The 19,710-nt window shown below is 34.5% G+C and overlaps 1 pseudogene; it reads left to right on the forward strand.

Annotated features, from left to right (window-relative positions):
* Positions 1 to 19,710, forward strand: part of LOC121476913 — a 184,221-nt pseudogene that overhangs the window by 92,464 nt on the left and 72,047 nt on the right.

The raw sequence follows: 19,710 nt of genomic DNA on the forward strand, positions 1-19,710 counted from the left end.
TATTATACAAATGATGCCTGTATTTTCTTTCTTTCTTTCTTTCTTTCTTTCTTTCTTTCTTTCTTTCTTTCTTTCTTTCTTTCTTTCTTTCTTTCTTCTTTCTTTCTTTCTTCTTCTTTCTTTCTTTCTTTCTTCTTTTTTTTTTTTTTTTGTATTTTCTTATTTAGGCTTTGCCAACTTATCCTTCAGCTGTCAGCTTAGAAATCATGTTCTTTACATCATTTTACCACTGACCATCCACACTGGGCTAGGTGATTTCGTATGTGATCATATATCACTCCTCACACTATGTTTTATTGTCTTCTGTGTCTCACTAGCCTTATAACAGGGAAAACCAGGCATTGTTATTCTTTGAACATAAGCCTGTAAACATTGCCTGTACATAGTAGGTTCTACAAAAATATTAGTTGAATGAATACATTAAAGTCTTTGTCAGTCAAATTGTAGATCTTGACTTCTTTGAGATCAGTTACACTCGTATTAGTTCCTTTTGGTGTTGTCTTATTTGACTGATTCTTTGTGATGTGGGTAGACTTGCCTTGGTGCCAGTGCCTTTTTAAAAATTTATTTTATTTATTTTTTAAAACTTTCTTTTTTCTAATAAAGATTTTATTTATTTACTCATGAGAGACCCAGAGAGAGGCAGAGACATAGGCAGAGGGAGAAGCAGGCTCCATACAGGGATCCTGATGTGGGACTCGATCCCGGGACCCCAGGATCATCCCCTGAGCCGCAGGCAGATGCTTAACCACTGAGCCACTCAGGTGTCCCAAGGGCCAGTGCCTTTAAAGGAGAAAATGTGTCTTCCAGTTTTTAAAGACTGGTTTCTGCAAATTGAGTCTTCTTTGCCTGTCCTTTCCTTGCACTGATAGGATGACTTCCAGAAACAGTCATGCAGCATGGGAGCCAGTTACGTAGCTGTCATTGAGGCACAGATCCACCAGGCCTAATTATGAAGTGTGATTGAGAGGGGGCTGGTGCTGAGTGTAAGTCTCTTTCAGGATCTCTAGGGATGGAGATGAATTTCTCCTACTGGGAATCTGGACCTCAGAATGGCTGGCACCATGGCCAACTCTGGCTTTCAGGAAGCTGAAGGTATGTATAAGGCTGTTTCAGAATCTCCAAGGGTATAGACAGAGGTTTCTCCGTCTTGGTCCCTATGCCAGCAGGCCCCCTTGAAGACTGGAGCTGGGAGGAAGCTGACACAAAGTATAGGGCCCCTTCAGGATCTTCAGCAACATAAATGGAGTAGTGTGTGTTGCATGGTTCCTATACCACCGGGACTCATGGACTGTAGGTGAGATGGGCAGGACCCTTTCATAATCTGCCATCTGGCAAAGTTTGGTGGGCTCACCTCCAGAGGCTTCTGCATCATGGCTAAGAGGGACTAGAGGGCCAAGTTCATGGGCCAAGTCAGGGGCCAAAGCCAGGACCAATGTCTGGATGTCTATTACCTGATGCACAGGTGGTCATGACTACTCCCAGGTCTCGTGACATCTGGTGCTGGTGACAGACACAAAGCCAAACAGGTATAACTGTTCTCCAGAGTGCAGAGCTGTGTCTGGATTTGTAGCCAGGATCATGGTCAGTGAGTCAGCCCTCTGGGTAAGAACCTGTTTTCTCAAAATGGCTTTCTATGATTTTAGAGAATATGGGGCTTTCATAATCTTTTCTCTTGATTACAAAGACACTTCTGTGCATAGACAGGTGGCATATTATTGTTGAAGAAGGGATATGTGGAAGGGAAGTCTTATTTGGCCATCTTGCTGATGTCATTCCTCTATTTTAGTTTTTAAAATGTCTCAGTATTTTACTTTAACTTACATTTTCCCTCAGCCTTCGGTGTGCTATGGTTTATTCAATGATTTTAAATCTCATAATGTCTATTAATTTGGAACAAGCCACAGATGTCATTCATTGACAGTTTCTACTCCTACATACCATTGCTCTACACGATCCTAACACATTTGTCTACAGAACCTTCCAAACATTCTCAGTTCCAATAATTCAGATTTTTTATATATTCAGAAACACTTAATTCTAGTACTCAAATGCATTAGGTTATTGTGAGCCACTTTGTGAAACCTATTAATAAAAAGCTGATGCCAGTATAGATATACCAACCAATTTGTTTTTTGAAAAAAAATTAATTTGATTTGACAAACTATGGAGTCAGTTTATAGAGATTGGTACAATATAATAGTGATATAAAATACAGTGATATATATACACAAACATGCATATACATGTACATATGAACCCAGTAACAGAAAAGATAATATAGAATGAAATAATTTCAGCAACACACTGTAAAATTTATATAGTTTATTTTGTTTTATTCTTTAAAAAAATGTATTATTTATTTGAGAGAGAGTGAGTGTGCACAGGCAGGGCAGTGGGGAAGGATAGAGGAAGAAAGAAAGAAGCTGACTCCCTGCTGAACAGGAAGCCCAATGCAGGGCTGGAGCCCAGGATCCCAGGATCATGACCTGTGCTGAAGGTAGACGCTTAACCGACTAAGCCATCCAAGTGCCCCTGTTTTATCCTTTATGGGCTTATATAGTTGGATTGATGTGGGATAATAGATACATCAATATTTGTCATCAACATTGTAGTTTTCTAGCAGACTAATGCTAGGCCTTGGTAATGGATAAAAGTGGATGAATAAAATATCTACACATTTTGAAATTTCATAAGGAGAAAATAGAGAGGAAGAAGGAGGAAGACTAACATGAGTAGAAGAAAAATAACAGTGCTAGAAGTTTGGAAAAAGGGAACACAGAAGAAGGATCAAAACTTCAAGTAACTGAGGGTTAGCCACTGGTTTTCTGCTATTCATATGGATTATTAGCTACTTTTTGAAATGACAATTAGGCACAAATCTTCAATATCTTTTTTCCTTACCTTTTGATGCATTATACATGGAAAGGAACACAAATGACACTTGATTAAAAAAAATTCTTAGAGCATTAGTAACCTTATGCAACATAAGTTTTTGGAAAACAAGGATATAATTGTATGCCAAACCAAATTTTACCTTCCCAACAGTATGATAGCCAACCTAATTTCAGTCTTCCATGGTGATTGAAAGAATATATGAGAAATTTGTTGTATTTGAATATTTGTTTATTACTATGTCTATATTGGGATGTGTGTGTGTTGGTATACAAACTATATATAGATGAAATTTTTGTTTCTGTCCCATTTACATGAAGGGATACAGTTATGCATTGTATACTTGATGCTAAATAGCAAGGAAAGAGGGCATTAAACACACACACACACACACACACAAACACACACACACAAAGTTAAAGTATAACCACAGTCTTTAGACAATTATATTTAGTAGCCAAATCCAGGCAACGCATGAATTTTCTACTAAGTTACTAGAATTCTGATGCTTTAAAAAACATTAGCTTTCATAAGATAGATTTTTTTAAGATTTTATTTATTATTTGTGAGAGACACAGAGAGAGAAGCAGAGACAAGGTCAGAAGGAGAAGCAGGCTCCATACAGGGAGCTGGATATGGGACTTGATATGAGACTTGATATGAGACTTGATCCCAGAACTCTAGGATCATGCCCTGGGCCGAAGGCAGACATTCAACCAATGAGCCACCCAGGCATCCCTAATCAGATAGATTTGAATTTGAATCATAGTTCCTTTTTCTGTGTGTTTCCTTGAAAAAAAAAATCACTTATTTAGAAAATCACTTATTTAGCCCAGATTTTCAGTTTTCTTACTTGTACAGGAATTAATAAACTAGCTTTCCTATGTTTGTATCCTTAAATGGTACAGAATATATAAAGTTACAGCATGTGTTTACAGTAGACAGCCACAAATGATAGCCATTCTTTTTATTCCTTTTATTGTTATCATTATGGTTAATTGAATTTGACCCTAGAAAACAAATCTTGAGAAGTAAATTGTAAATTACTTTATATTCAAAGGATTATTTAGGATTTCTCTTAGTAATCAAGAGAGACTTTAATATGTTTAAATGCTTAAAATTAAATGTGACAATAAATGAGGAATTTATTCTATTGCAAAGTATTATCTATTTTTCTTGGAACCTATTGTTGTTGTTGTAGTTACTTTGTAATTGGTGGCTTGCTGTGGTTTTTCTAATCTGATTAATTGCATTTTCAAGTTCCATGTTCTCATTCATAGTGGTTGTCCGAGTCCACTGCACCTAAAACTTTAAAAATAGTCTTGATATTTCTTTCCTTAAAGATTTTGCCCGGTCATTTTTCATCCAATAGTACTTTTCCCATACTTATACACATCTTGTCATATACAAATGAGGGGTGACCGCTGGCACACGGACTCACAAAATCAAAGTTATTTCATTACAGCAGACACTAAATCATCCAAAGGAAAGGTTATGTACTCTTTCTTCTCCCTTGCTCAGGTGGTATCCCCCATATAGTTTTCATAAGAAGAATAGCTTATATGTTATCAACATGAAAAATTATCTTTTTTTTTTCATTCTTGTAGCAGATGGGAAACAGAATACCTACTCTATGGAGGAAAAGCTGCTCATATAAGCCAAGGAGTTTCTTGTGTCTAGGACATCCAAACTGAAATTAGAAATTAACTGCCTCACACTCTTCAAAGCACTTAAGTACAGTGCTTGATAATGCTGTTATTTTATTCCTAGTGTTGACACAATTTTAGAAACAGTTACTTCAAGTTTATATTGACATATTATCATCAATTATGTTTCACCATCTGTGGATCTAATTAAGTTTACCCTTAAATTTGATTTTACCAGACATCATTCACAAGCGAGACATGTTTACAAAACATCCTTTTTACACAAAGAGAAGAAATAGGAAATCAGTTAAAATAGCCCCAAAATAATTTTGATGTTAGAAAACTGGGTGTCAAATAACAGCACTTAATTTAGACTATGGTAAGGGCTCAGTGGTGGCTGGTGATCTTGGAGTAGGGTGGTTGGTATAAGGACACCAATGGATAGCAAGAGCAATCTTGAATTTTATTATGTAGAAAGAAGGTCAAATTCATTTTCTTTCTCCTTCCCACTTCAATGTTCCCTATAAACAACTGTAATAAATGTTGTATTTTTAGATTTTTCAAAACTTGCACCTCCTTAGAAACAATGGTACTGTCATACTTGATTTTGCGTTTTCATACGTATTAAACCAGTTCCCTAGACACAGGAGGCTCTTAATAGCCACTTTAAAAATGAATAGTGCAGTGAATGATGAAAGGATGAAATGATCTGATATTTTCTCCATAGTTTATGTAAATTAATGTACTTTGAAAATAAGCTCCCCCCCACTTTCACTTTTCATGTTTTTGAAGAAATGGGAAAATATACAAGGAAACTAAATAGAACATGAAGTAAGCAGGGAAGTAGGTATATGACTAAGCATCATTTCTCAATTACTTTGGATTGTGGAAACTACATTTCAGTCTTTATCTATGGTAAAATGTATTCCTTCTACAAAGAGTACATCATGAAATATTTTTGTCCTAGGTTAAAAAAAAAAGCCCAAATAATACAGAAAGGGAAATATGTGGCAAATGATAACAAATAGATTTTTTAGTTATTTAATTATAAAACTTTTTCCCCAAAACTGAGCATAAGGCAAAATAAAGAAAACTGCGATATTCTATTTAGTGACTTTGCACAGAGCCATATTTACAGGTCATCTCTGCACAGATTAATGCACATTAAATCGCTAGAATTATTTTGCAAATAAGATTTGTGGGATGACAGTGAAAATTCTGTAAAGGATATTCTATTCCAGTCACTGGGCCGGATTATAGCAAAAAAAGAAGATTCAACCCTAGAATAAAGAAAGGTATTATCTAGTACACTGTCCTGGTATTCCTGTAAAAATTGATAGAAGAATTGCATCTCTAAAGCAATGTAAAAAAAAAATCACTCAGGTGTAATTTCATGTTCAGTGAAATATATACTCTCAGATATACTCTCAGCAATCAGAAGGAAGAATACAATTAAATGTAAGAAGAAGATATCTGTGAAAAGACATGTGCAAACAATATTAATATTAAAACAAACCAACATATGGAAAATTGGATGTTTAAAAAACACTACACTACCAAAATGTCCTATTAAAAAAAACCAAGGTTTATAAACCTATTCACTAGTTTATAAAGTTAATCTCTTCCCGATTATATCCAAGCTGTCGGAGAGCATGGACCTCTAATCCTCTATATTCATACCATTATTAGTATAATTAAGAAATGCTAAAAATAAGAGATGTTGGATTTAGTATTATGGATGTTGTAAAGGCATTAATTTTTATTACCAATAAACTAGATTTTTCCCCACTTTTTATATCGGTTGATAGAAACCAAGAATTTATTTATATGGAGAACATCATTCATAGAACTGAAATAAAGTGAACAGTAAGTATATAAAATGTTGAGTATTTGAATTACACAATAAAAGATTCCTATAAACCCATATTCCCTTTGAGCAAAGGGACTGGCTACACTAATTGTGTAGTAAGTCAACTCTCATAAAATTGCCAAACAGAAAATCTATATGAAAACGGCAATGGAGTGCCAAAGATGAGAGCTTTTAAAATGCCCCTGTCTAGAATGCCAGGCAAATTCATATTTCAAAACATGCACAAATAAAACAGTGTGATCAATTTTATATTGAAGCCTCTAAATACAATCCTAAAACCTATAATCAAGTGCTAATAGCTACACTGTAGTCAATGTACCCGAGAGCAGTATTTCTCAAAATGATGGCCTGGTGGTTTATCAAGGTTTGTAAAAAGAGGTTGTAGAGGTAGACACAGGTGAGCTTTATCCTGTCTTTCAGCGAGACAGAATCAAGCCCACATAATTACAGTCGCTCCACGTGTTGCAGGTGTGTGTTTGTGATTTTTCATAAAGGGATCTTGGTCTCCTCCATCTCTTGGAATTTCCCAGATTACTATAGTCTTATTATGTCATCTTTTGTTGTGTTTTAATTGCGTGGTGTTATATCATTATTATTTTTATTATTTTCACATCTTCATTGCACTTGGAGTTGGGGAGGCTAGTGGTGCCCGATGCAAACTAAACTGTGAAAATGCAGGGGCCCCTGGGTGGCACAGAGAGACTCTTGATTTCATTGAGTTTGGGCCATGATCTCAGGGTCCTGAGATGGAGCATGCTGGGTGGCTCGGCACAGTCTCCCTCTACGCTGCTTGTGCTCTCTCTCTCTCTCTTTCTCTCCCTCTCTCAAATAAATAAACCAACTGTGTAAATGCAGGAGTAGTGTAGGTGAGAATCATGGGGTCATGAGCACTCCTGATTTAGAACAAAGGTCTGAGCTGAGGATTAATTTCTTAAGGGAAACCACCCCCCCCTGCAAAATAGCATATATGTTACTTAATTTTAGATTAGCCTCTTTGGTAAGCAGTTTATTCAGGAACTAGCTTTGTTTGCTTTTGTCTTGCTACTTGGTTTTCAAATATCAGACTGTTTTTGCTTTTTTTTTTTTTTTATGAGCACTGTGAGTGTCACAGTTGTAATTTACACTGTAGACTTCTGGGACTGCAAGCAAAATACTCATTCACTACAGCCATTTACAACAGGATACAACATGTATCCTTTCCAAAAGTTTTTATTCTTTAAAGCCATGTCAGCATGACATTTAGCAACTCTCCTTCCTGCATGCAGAGCACGGTTTTGGTTTCTTTGACTTATGATATCTGAATTCCCCAATAACCTGATGAATCAGAAGCAATTTGGTGCTAGGAAATGTGCTAAAATTAGGTAAATTATCTTTATTTTGTCCCCATATCTACCCATATTACACATGGAAAAAAAAATGGAAACACGGATATTTTCTTAAAAACACACTGGTAAGTGGTAGAGTCAGAATTAAAGCACAGGCTGCCTGACTTTAAAATGTATATGTCAGTCACTATGCAGCATCATGCAGGCATTCATTCATAAAGCTAACAATCTGGAGCAGGGCAGGGTGGGTGGGGAGCAGAGGTAAAGCTCTTTGCTTCCTCCCCAAGTACAGAACATGTTGGTGCTCTTGTGCATTCCTCATTGGTGGATACGTAACTTGTGGAAGCCAAAGGTTTTCTGGAAGCCAGAGGAGGAGAGTGACCAGTATAGCTGCTACACCCAGACAATGGCAGAGGGATTTAGCAAAAAGTCAGGTTCTTAGCAGAAGGGGCAGAAATCAGACCTCTGTCAGCGATGGGTAAATGAGATAGTGAGAAGGAGAAAATATGGAATTCAGACTATTTAGGGAGATTTGGATGAAAATGGGGACAGTATGAATAGCAGCTGGAGCAGAACATGAGTCATGGCAATGAGATCTTAGGCTGGCTTTTTAAGTTTGAAAAAGGACACAGGAAGAGTTTCATAATGAAGCATCAGATAACTTGATGATCTCAGAATGAAGTAAGGATACTGCATGGTGTTTATAGATCTTAAATAGTTTTTCAAAAATTATAAGCCTAGTAGAAATAAATACTTTCCTACTCATATGTTATGCTTAATCAAACTCTCTATTCCTTTGAAAGCTTAGGCTAGTAGAATCATCAGAGACCCTTCATATGGTATTGTCATTCTCAAATGCTTTGTTTTACAAACATCAAACAAATATATTATTATCGCCCTTATTATCACTGTTAAAGTAGTACATATTATGAGAAAACAGTTTATTGTACCATGCAAATCAAGTGCATGTGAACAATTTGGTTATTTTGAATGAGGCTTGAATGGCTCTGCCTGTTTTGTTGAGTGAAGATTATGAATTCAGAATGAAATTTCTTGAGAGCACAATTTTCCAAGAAGAAACTAAATTGTAAATGAGATCCTTTTTTTTTTAAATTTTATTTATTTATGATAGTCATACAGAGAGAAAGAGAGAGAGGCAGAGACACAGGCAGAGGGAGAAGCAGGCTCCATGCGCCGGGAGCCTGATGTGGGATTCGATCCCGGGTCTCCAGGATCGCGCCCTGGGCCAAAGGCAGGCGCCAAACCGCTGCGCCACCCAGGGATCCCTGTAAATGAGATTCTAACAGCACTAGGGCTATATCCAACAAACTGAATAGTGATATTGGTAAATAAAGCCATAGGTTCTTGAGCAACTGCCTAAGTGAGAACGGTGACAGCAGTGAACGTTGTATTATGCATCTGTGTATGCAGACGATGAAACTCTTTTGTTTTATTTTGTTATCTTTTTTCTCTCTAGTAGTTTTGGTAAAGAGTGTTGGTGGAGCTTATCTTTATGATTTTTAGTTCATGACCAATAATCAGACCTCAAGTGGCTGCATTTGGACCTGGGAAGAGGGATGGAGATGTTGAGCTTGGACTAAGCTATAGGTAACTGATAGGACAGTGTGTCTCCCCTTATTGTAGGGCATAAATACATATACAAACTACAAGTAAAGGGCCGAATTCTCATTGTTGGAAATAAGGGAAATAATGTTTTTGGGAACATTCACCTTGGAAAACTTATAATTTTAAGTTCATCGTCTTCTTGCTTTGAAATGAATATAAGTCTTGTTAAAATTGTAGTAAGCCTCTTGCCAGCTTTCAGACCGAGGCGTGTCTTTCTCCAGGAACCGAGAACCATCTCCTGGAAGTATAAACATCAAGGAAGATAATGTCCCTATCTCCAGTTTTTGTGGTACAGTAGGAGACCGACTTAGGTGTGCTGTATCGCAAATTGCAAATCTCCAGATTGCATAACTACCTCCTGTCATAACGACCTGAAAAGTTTACTTTCCTTTGGATAAAATCAACCAGCTAACCCAAATGTTCACCCCAATTTTCAAGTGATTTTAGGATTAGCTATGTGACTCATGATGCTGTTGAGTCCTCTTACTTGAAGATTAGTTATTTGTTTATCTTGAAAACAAGGCAAGTAACACATTGTAAATGCTTGGCTCTATAAAAGGATCAGATTTCTTCCTATCTTTGCGGTCTCTTAGGATTGGCTGTGACATGTATCACGTTCTAGCTCAATGTATATATATTCAATAGCAAATTTTCTTTCTCATCTCCCTTTGTCAGGAGGTTTTCTTGGTTTGGAGAAGATTTTGTTTTTAATTATATTTTAACAATAGGAGATAAGGTGAAATGATCTTTTTTGTGCAAAAGATAATTACATCATGTTAGGTGAAAGTGCAAACTTTTGGTTTGTGAAGCACTGGTAGAAAGGTTTAAAATACTTGCTGATTAACAAAATGGGTAGAGCCTGGCAGTCAAGACATTTGCCTTTCTGTTCTTATATAGCCTCCCTATACTCCACATTTGCCAACCACATTTTGTGGGTTCCCTTGCCAACTGGTTTCCTATGATGTTGGATGATAAGAAGTATTGCCAGAAGATTGGAGAGTATGAGAAAGGAGAAACCTTTCATTCCCTGTTTCTGGCAGCTTCTGTCAAGGATGCCTGCCTCTTCACTGAGTCCGCTCCCACTAACCTCTCCCAGTACTGGGCTCTGGTACAAAGTCCCCTCCCTTGGTTACTTCAGCTTTAAGGGTGTGTTGTGTCTCCCAGCTCCTACTAGCTCTGGGATTCTTCAAAATTTCCATTTTTGACTTGGTACTTAATATATCTTTAAAGCTGATTTTCTGAAATAAAGTTTTAGTATACTACCTGGATTGGTCTCCCATCAGTTTTGCACATTTAAAACTCTTATGAGGATTTTGAGTATACAGCATTTATAGTTTTCCACTTTAGGGGAGATACGAAGTTTCTCTCATGTTTAGAATAGAATTGTCTACTCTCAATACGTATTTTTAGAACAAGTCCATCTCGAATGAAATAATCGCTGTAAATATATAAACATTCATAGGTTTAAAGGGATCATAATCTAATGGAAATGGCATGCCTCTTGCATTTTAGCAAACACAATACCTGAACATTTTCAGCCATATTAAAACTACATGATGCATTTTATTATCATTATAATAATCACTTATAAAAATAGGTTATAATCAATCTCTTGTTTGGGGCCACCATTTTTTTTCAATCATTTATATAGACCACAAATAAACATCCTCCTGACTCTAATATTGTTACTTAAATTATTTTGGAATAATTTATCTGACTATAAATAAATAAACATTCTTCTAACTATAAAATACCCACTTAAATTATTTTGGAATGATTTTTAGATGTGTTGTGAAGATAAGGTTTGCAACATGAAATTGTCTTGGTATGCAGTGATAAAAGGGCTCTATTAGGACAAACTCTAACAGGATTTTTAAAAAAGATTGTATTTTTTTTTATTTTTAAATGTTTATGTATTTAATTTATTTATCGTGGGCAAGCAAGGGGAGGGGAAAAAGGAGAGAGAGAGAATCTCTGTGCTGAGCATGGAGCTTGACCCTGGCTTGACCTCAGGATTCTGAGATCATGATCTGAGCAGAAATCAAGAGTCAGGCACTCAACCGACTGAGCCACCCAGGTGTTCCAGACTCTAAGAGGATATTAAAAAGAATGAATAATTGCAAATATACTATGGATTTAAATGATTACATGTGGTTTAACACAGAAGGCTTCAACTTAATGATATGTAACAACTAATATATGACAGGTCAGTGTATTCTTTTAATTTCTAAGTGCTGCTCACTATGAAAATGTAGAAATTCTTATTAAATAATTTTATATTTGTGGATGCTTGATTTAGATTTCTCTTTGTGCTGTTTTGTTTGTGTTATGCCGACATATTTCTGATAACCCAAACTGTTTTCATGGTCTGCTACACAGTATGTTTTTACAATAGGGCTTTAATCCACAATTACAGTTCAAGGAATAGCTCAAAAAGCAGCTAAAGTACCAAGTTATCACAGAAAGAATGTGCCAAAAATTAAAAATCATATGTTTTAGATAGAATCAATCTTCAATATAAACTGTACATTTGGAATGTGTTGGTGGCTTAGCAGTTGAGCGTCTGCCTCCAAGTCAGGGCATGATCCCGGAGTCCTGGGATTAAGTCCTGCATCAGGCTCACTGGGAGGAGCCTGCATCTTCCTCTGCTTGTGTCTCTGCCTCTCTCTCTGTGTCTCTCATCAATAAATAAATAAATAAATAAAAATCTTTAAAAAAATAAGCTGTACATTTACTAGTAATTTGATTGTTAGCATGCAAGTTAACTACTTTTTCCTTTGGTTCTGTCTTTTTGAGGAATTGGTAAAAAATTTATTATACAACAAATACTGTAATAAATTATATTAAATAATATTTTATGCTCAGTTACTGTGTCACGTGTATAGTCTCAAACTTCCAATTGCAGAAATTAGAGGTATAAAGTTTAATTGATAATATGGATAAACACATGTGGTGTTTATTGCCATGTCTACAGAAAGTGGAGAATTAGATTCTAAGTCAGAAAATGAATTCCCTATGATTGCCTATTTTAGAGAGGAAAAAGTAATACAATTGATATCCCTTGGATTTGTAGCACCATGAGTCAAAGGAATATACCATTTTATATTGAGAATATCGTTCATAGATATTTAAGCTTTAAATGCTTTAAAGTTTATCCTCATGGATTAGAATGGTATGCACAGCTCTCCCAAGGGACAGGTGAACTTATTCTGGTACTTTCATCATCCCAGATATCTGAGGAAAGTCGGGGAGTTTACTGGATACCTGATACTGTATGACAAAGTGATATAATGCCTTTAGGCAGATAGGAGAGGGAAAAAAAATGACCTCACCAAATTCTCCTGGTGGTGGGTTTTTAACAAATAGCAGGGAAGACAACTTAAATTAATGTAATGAACAAACAGGTGAGCAGCACACTCTAAAAAAATCCTTTAATCTAGTTTCAGAAGAGATGACAATTAAGTAAAAACCTGCAGAGCATGATCGCAATTACATAAACCCCCTGCCTTGCAAACTGTCTGAACTTAATCAGGCATGATTTCTTGCATAATAACAGAAACAAGGAACATGTTAAGTAAGGACATGCAAATCCCAGAGAACAAACTGAAAAGCTGACAGACATATCCCATATATAGTATGTTTATACATATTAATAGTGCAGACAATTCTTCTGGGGGGAAACCAAAAGACAGGAGATTATGAGTATGTATACACATACAGAGATACATTTCTTTTTGAGAACAACAAATAAAACAAAATCCTCTATGATATTTTCTAGTAGAGATTAAAGATAATGAGCTTTGTTCACAAGGGCAGATAATCTCTATTCGTTATTTAAGAAATGTGAATAACAGGATTTTATACAATTATTTACAAGAGTACTTATGAAATAAACAGAAGTAATACTATGTTTTCTTTTGCCAATTCTCCTAAACAAATGCTGAACAGCAGGCCAAGAAATTTCCAATTAAGGCAAAGAACCCTCTTATTAATAAAGGACTGTTATCATCACAGATGCAGGCACATTAGAGATACAAAAGGCCTCCTAATCTATCCCTCTGCCACATCTGGATGTCCCTTTTACAAAATGGTGCAGTTTATCCCATGCCATTTAAAATCTATAGAACAATTTATCTTCACCATATATATTACATTAATCTTAATCCTTTTACTTAACTGGTTTATGTGATGAATTCTAAATATGTAACCTAGGAAAAATAAAAGTTCAGTAGAAGGTGTATAGAAATATAACATTTAGCATATAATTCTTATTTTTATGATGTTTATTTTTATTTATTTTTAAAATGTAAGAACATAAAGATGAATAGAAAGGGAAAAAACATACCAGTAAGCAAATTTACAACTCTGAGATTAATATTGCGACAATATGAAATATTGGCAAGGTTGGTAAAGCAAAAAGAACTTTCACACTTTACTGGCCAGAATTGAAATTGGTGGAACCAGCTTGGAAAACTATTTGGATGTATCTACTGAAGTTGAGCATAAGCATGACTATGACATTAGTATTCTATTACAAAACATATACCCAAAAGAAATTCACACATATGTACCAAGAGATATATGTTAGATATATTTTTCCAAACTTTCTATCTTTTCTCATATCTGGGTTTTTTTTTTTGTATTAAGTTTTTAAAAGTAGGCTAGGTATGTTTAATTGCTTTCTATACTGATTCTTAAATTTTAATATTAAATAGTGATCATTTTATGTACTACTGAAGATGTTTCAAACATAATTTTATTCTGTGGATAAGCAATAAAAATTTAACCGAGGTCAATATTCTGTTACCTATAAATCGTTTCTAAGTTTTCCTGTTAAATCAACACAAAGACAACTGCTCTTCTATTTAAATGTTATTTGCATCTCTGCTTTTCTCTCTCTAAAGATTAATAAATGTGGAAATGTTGGTCATCAATACATGAGTACTTATAAGAATACTCTGCACATTGCAAAATTTCTTCCCATAAGGCTTATTTGGAGTTCACATTCCAAATATAATGTACAGGTATGTCTGCATTAATAAAATGTTGCCACTGCTTATTTAATATAATTTAATAAATATTCACATATTTTAATTCAATGATAAAAGTGTAAAGTGGCACTAAAATGAAAGTAAAAGCGCTAACTTTCATAATCTCATTTCCTCCTGATAATGACTGTACATATACAACATATTTTGCCTATTTACCAACCAATTGAATATTCCAAGATACATGTGATTACATCACTGAGTGCATTACATAAATGAATTAAAATATTGAAGATACATTTGTGAATCTAAAATTATTATATATCTATGAAACTTATGTCCTATAGAATATATTGAATAACTACCAAAATGATACCTAATTTAATAATAAGAAAAGAATAAACATATATTATTCATTTCTAAATTGATAGTTTGGATGATGCTACATTTTAAATTAAATAATATATATAAATATGAAGGACAAAACTACTTCTGTCTTTTAATACATTTCTCTCTGTTTTCTTGTCTGATTTGAGAATTCAAAAATTAAAGCTTAAAAATAATTAAAATTATCCCTCTGGCTATATTTTCTTCAATATTCTATTTAGCATTAACTTATTTACTCCTTGGGATTCTTTCCTTCTATGTCTTTTAGTATCACTTCTCATTTATTCTCTTTGTTTTCCCTTAAAATTAATAATATAGGTGCTGCATTCTTTGTGTGATGTTGAATACACACTTTAATCTCTTTACCTTCTGCTCTGTGTACAGACTGAATTACTTAAGGTGCTTTAACACTAAACCATTTTTAGTAATACTGTCTTAAATACGCCATATCTACTAAGAATTTTGAGAAATATCCTTTATCAATCCACTTAATAAATAATAAATATTTCTTAAGTAAATAGATGAACATTTAAATATTAACCACTGAGCAACTGCAAAATGAGAAAACAATCCTTAGATATACTAATTAACAAAAAGCAATGTACAGAGTATATAGCATGCTGATAATTTGTTTAAATAAAAAAGAACTTCTGGTTTTTTAGTTTACAATAAATAAATGGTTTGGACATTGTCACTCCTGTCCTAAAAACAAGAAAAATTGTTTTAAAAATTGAAAACCAAAAACTTTTCGCAGAACCATTAGAGAATTGAAATCATAGCCAATGGATTTTTGGGAAGACAGGCAAATACAGAGAATCAAAGTTGAGATCAACTTACCTGAAATAAGCCACCAGAGCCAGTAACTAGTCAGAACATTAATTGGTAATTTGGCAAATGCTGGAGACTGAGTATAGACTCTCTTGTGAGTTAAAATCTCCCTGGATCCCTGTTTTGGGAGTCTTCTGAACTTTATAAGGTTTTGCCTCTACGAGCCATCCCAGGTTTTCATGATGAAGTTCTGAAAAATATCCTTTAATGCTTCAGGCAAGAAGGGGAAAAAGCATCTTGAAATATACCCAGAGTGTTCTCCATAACAAAGACCTCCCCTTGAAGGGAGATTTATGAGATACTTATCTGTTCTAGAGTAAGGATATGTAACTAAACCCATCCCTCTTTAACTTACTTATCCCAAGTAAAGGAGGGGAAAAAGACTAAAAAAGACACTCAAAGATCACAGCTTAGGAAGTTAGACCTACGAATAACTTAAATTTAATCATAAGATTAAAAAATGTTTCTAAGCTCAATCCCTTACCATCACATTATTAGAAAGAAGTGAAAGGGAATGTTAGGAAAAACAGAACATTATAACAGAAATAAAGAATGTATTAGAGATCTCATTAGCCATTTAGGATCAGGGTGAGAAAAGAATCAGTGAGATTAATGATAATGTCAAAAAGACTCATCAAACTGAAATGCAAAACTTAAAAAAAATAAAATAAAAATGAATGAATGAAAAAAAAATAACGGATTAACTGTGGAGTAATTACGAAAGGTATAACATCCTTTACTAGAAAGATCAGAAATAAATGAGAAAGGAGGAGAAATATTAGACTAATAAGGGTTGGGAATTTTCCAAAAAAAAAGACATATCAAACCACAAACTCAAAGCCCAGAGAAAACAAAGCAGGATAAATACTGCAACCCTATACCTAGGTACATCATGATAAATTACTGACAATCAAAGACAATGAGATACAAAGGGATAATCTTGAAAATAGCCAGAAAGGGAAAACTATTTGTCTATTGAGGATGGATAAGAATTACACTGGACTTCTCATTGGAAACAATATAAATAAGGACAGAGTGGAATAAACTACATAAAGTATTGAAGAAAAAAAATCCACATAGAATTCTGTATCTAGCAGAGTTAACCTTCCAAAGGAAGGAAAATAAAGGCTTTCTTAGACAAACAAAAACTGAGGGCATCTATTCCAAATACCTCTGCCTTGCAAGAAATGTTAAGTTATTCAGAGGGAAGGGAAATAAAACAGATCAGAAACTGGGATTACATAAAGAAAAGAACATCAGAAAAGGAATAAATGAAGGTAAAATAAAATCATTATTTTTCTTAATCTTGTTCAAATAGATAACTTTAAATTAATATATATAGAACATATATAGAATATATATATATATATATATATATATATATATAATGACCATAACATGGATAAATGACACAAGTGACAGCAGTATTAAAATTGATGCACAGAGGAATTGGGAATAATCTATGATAAGGTACCTGCTATAACCGGGAAGAGGTATAGTATTATTGGAAAGTGGAGTTCTATTATTTGTAAATGTATATTGCAAACTATAGGGAAAAGATTGAAAATTAAAATAAGGAGTATAATTGATATACCAAGGTATAGAAAATCTTATATAATGGTTTAAGTGGTTTATTAATTTAAACTGGATTAGGCAGAAAAGAGGAAAGGTAAAAATGAAACTAAGAGCAAATTCAAACACGAGAAACAGTTATAAACATGCTAGATATGAACTAACCAGAATTCAAATACAAACTAAAAATAAACTTACTAGATAATAATCCAACTGTATCAATAGTTATTATAAATCTGAAAGGTCTAAATACACCAATTAAAAGAGTTTGCTACCATGGATTTAAAACAAAACAAAACAAAACAGAGACACAACTATATTGCCCATAAGAAACTCACTTTATTTATTTTTTTAAAGATGTATTTATTTATTCTAGAGAGACACAGAGAGAGAGTGAGAGTGAGAGAGAGAAAGAGAGACAGAGAGAGAGGCAGAGACATAGGCAGAGGGAGCCCGATACGGAACTTAATCCTGGACCCTGGGATCACAACCTGAGCCGAAGGCAATTGCCCAACTACTGAGCCATCCAGGCATGCCAAGAAACCCACTTTAATTATAAAGACATAGTTTAAAATTAAAGAGATGACGAAAGATATATACCATGCTAACACAAATCACAGAAATCTGGAGTAGCTATATTTATTATTGAAAGAGCAGATGTTGAACTACAATAGCATTATCATGACCAATGAGAACCTTACATAAAGATAAAGGAGTCTCTTCTGCATGAAGGCATAACAATCCTCAACATATATGCACCTAACTGTAGAACATCAAAATATGAGAGAATAAAACTGATAAAAATTCAAGGAGAAATTTACAAAGCCATTATCATAGTTGGATATTTCAACAGCCCTATGTCAATAACTGGCAGATATAGTAGAACTGAATGGAACCATCTATGAACTGTACTTAATTAACATTTCTAGCATATTTCACCAGTCAATAGCAGATTACAAATTCTTCTCAAGTACAGTGGAACATTTCCCAAGATAGACCACATTCTTGCCAAAAAAAACAAGCTTAACCAACTTGAAAGAATAGAAATCATATATAGCATGCTCTTAAACCACAATGGAATTAACTAAATACCAATAACAAAAAGAGGTGGAAAAATCTGAAAATACTTTGGTGGAGGTTATTTAAATTCAAGATAGTTAACACATAGCATATTGTTAATTTTAGGGTAGAATTTAGTTATTCATCAGTTGCATATAACACTCAATGTTCATAATATCAAGTACCCTCCTAATGCCCATCACCCAATTACTCATCTCCCCACCCACCTCCGCTCCAGCAACCCAGTTTGTTCTGGAGTAAGAAAATCTCAAGGAGGTTCCATGCCCAGTGTGGAGACTGGGGGTTGGCAGGTGGTTTGACTGAGGGTTGGAGGAGGGCTGGATGCAGGCTCCATCTCACAACCCTTAGATCATGATCTGAGTCGAAATCAAGAGTCAGATGCCTAATGGACTAAGCCACTCAGACACCCCCCAAAAGTCTTTATTTAAAAAGATCAATAACATGATTAAACACCTAGACAACCAAGAAAAAAAAGACACAAATTACTAACCCCAGATGACAGTTTATTAGCACTGACTCCATAGACATTTAAAGGATAATAAATGGATAATATTTACAATTACAAATATGCTGACAAGGGATGGCTGGGTGGCTCAGTAGTTGAGTGCCTGCCTTCAGCCCAGGGTGTGATCCTGGAGTCCCAGGATGGAGTCCCACATCAGGCTCCCTGCGTTGAGCCTACTTCTCCCTCTGCCTGTGTCTCTGCCTCTCTCTCTCTGTGTCTCTCATGCTTAAAAAAAAAAATTAAAATGCTTTAAAAATATGCCTACAAATCTAATAATGTAAATGAAATGAACCAAATTCTAAAATACCAAAATTGCAAGACTCATACAAGAAATAAATATTCTGAATGTATCTTTATCCATTAAGAAATTGAGCCAGCAACTAAGTTTCCACTAGTGATTTCTACCAAACTTTTAAAGAAGAAATAACAATTCTCTACAATCTTTTCTAGAAAATTGATTCAGATAACTTTTCTTAAAACATTCTCTGAGGGTATCATAACCACAATACCAAAGCCAGATAAAGCCACTATAGAAAGAAAAACTGTGAACCAGAAACTCTAATGGATATAGATTTGAAATTTACCAAGAATATTTTAGCAAATAGAATCCATAAAAAGCATTATTTTATATCATGGCCATTTGAGATTTATTCTAAGTATGCAAAGGTGGTCAACATTTAAGAATCATTAATGCATTCTAGTACATTAACAACCTAAAGGAAAAAAAAATCAAATGATCACAATTGATAGAGAAAAAATATTTAACAAATACAATACCCATTCAGAATAAAGTTCTCAGAAAACTCAGAAGAGAGGTAAATTTCTTCAGTTTACTACAAAATATTTCAAAAGCCCTACAGCTAACATACTTAATGGTGAAAAACTAAATGATTCCCCCTTAAGATCAGGAGCAAGGCAAGGATTTTTCCTCTAATTACTTCTGTTCAACATAGCGCTGGAAATCCCAGCTAATGCAAGCTAATAGAAG

Source organism: Vulpes lagopus, chromosome 16 (genome assembly GCF_018345385.1).
Source record: "Vulpes lagopus strain Blue_001 chromosome 16, ASM1834538v1, whole genome shotgun sequence".
Classification (NCBI taxonomy): Eukaryota; Metazoa; Chordata; class Mammalia; order Carnivora; family Canidae; genus Vulpes; species Vulpes lagopus.